Source organism: Mus caroli, chromosome 9 (assembly GCF_900094665.2).
Source record: "Mus caroli chromosome 9, CAROLI_EIJ_v1.1, whole genome shotgun sequence".
Lineage (NCBI taxonomy): Eukaryota > Metazoa > Chordata > Mammalia > Rodentia > Muridae > Mus > Mus caroli.
The window spans coordinates 90,182,766-90,184,413 of NC_034578.1; positions in this window are offsets into that span (position 1 = coordinate 90,182,766).

Sequence of the window (1,648 nt, forward strand, 5' to 3'; positions counted from 1 at the left end):
AATAAATAAATAAATAAATAAAATGTCCCTTTATTTTTGGACCTGAGATATACAAAATTGTTTTTGTTATGTCCATTTGTATTTTTATGAGGTTTAGTCAAGTGTNAAACGTGTTCATGAAACCTCAAATGCAAACACANACACACAACATATGAATTTAAGATTACAAAGTGCTCTCCTCGGCACTGCAGGGNGTGGAATGCACAGCTGCAGCCCTAGCACTGGAGGCTGAAGCAGGAAGACGAGTGCTGAGCACCAAAAGAAAACAAAGCAACAACCTCTAGTGTGTTTTGAGCCTAAACACAGGAATGCAGTTATTAAATCAGCTGCCAGAGGGAGAAAAGGAAGGAGCCACAGCCCACTGCCTAAAACTTCCAAGGTGAAAACATCCATTCTGAAACTAATGCTAAACAAGATGCTTGGCCCCTTATTTTTCTCTTCCTTACAGGACTTTTGTTTTGAAGTCTGAGCACACATGTGTAAAATTTAGATATTAGAAAAGCTTGAAAGATTGTTTGATCTGGCCTCAAATTCACACCCCAGCAGAGACCTAGCACCCCAGTCTAGTTCTCTTTTAGAAGAGATTAATTAAATCCATTGGTTAAAGCTAAACTTAGAAAACAAAACACCAACAAAGAAAAACAGATTTCTCAAATCAAGAATTTGAGAGTCCCCCAATAGGGCTGAATCAAAGGAACGGATTCAATAGACCTATTTAGGAGAAAATAGTTACTTCATTAAACAAACAAACAAACAAAATGTTTGTCAACTTATCCCAACATTTCTCTCAATGGCCATAATCCTCTTTGTCTATTTCAAAAAGTTCTTTTTAGCAAGGCACCAAGAGGTACATCGTCCTGAACTCAGGCTGCTGCTAAGGGAAAGCTCTACTCTGTGCTCTCTGCGACCGACCTTCCAGTGGCTGTCAGAGCGGATGAGATCAGCAGAGCTGTGGTTCAGTTCAGCCTGTCAGCAGCCACACTCTGACCGAATATACCAGGTGATTACAGTCACCCTCTATCCCTACACTAGCATTTACTCTCTGCTGGTCACGCAAACCCCACACAAACGCCCTGTGTATAATATTTTGCCTTTTACAAGTACAAGGAAAGCTTAAAAGCCACAGCAAACAATGATAATTGCATACTATAAAAATTAAGTCTTATTAAATCTATGATTCGGAAAATGGAAGGCAAATATAGTTCAACCAATATATAATACAGTTAAACAAATTCTTGGCTCTTCCCCCTAAAACAACCAAGGGCTTTCTTGCCAGCGCTCCTTGGTCAGTCACAGATAGTGGCTGACATTCACAATCTCCAGACGCTCCCATNCTGACCTGNTNAGGAACAGGCAGCAAGGACAAACACCAGCAGAGAAGTTACCTGCCAATGTCTACCTTCCATTTTTAATGACCTAAGATTGTTATCACACACACACACAAACCAACAAACCCCACTCTGGGTACTCCTCCTTCCACAGGATGAGGGCCTGCTAGGCATGAGGAATACACCTCTTGATGAGTAAAACTGTAAAGGAAAAAGGTTTCTGACATGATAAAGGTTCTGAGAACTGTCTTGTCCCTTGCAGAACAACTTTTCCTAGAAGCCAGACACAGCCACGCTCCATAACTGTTAAGACCATTAAG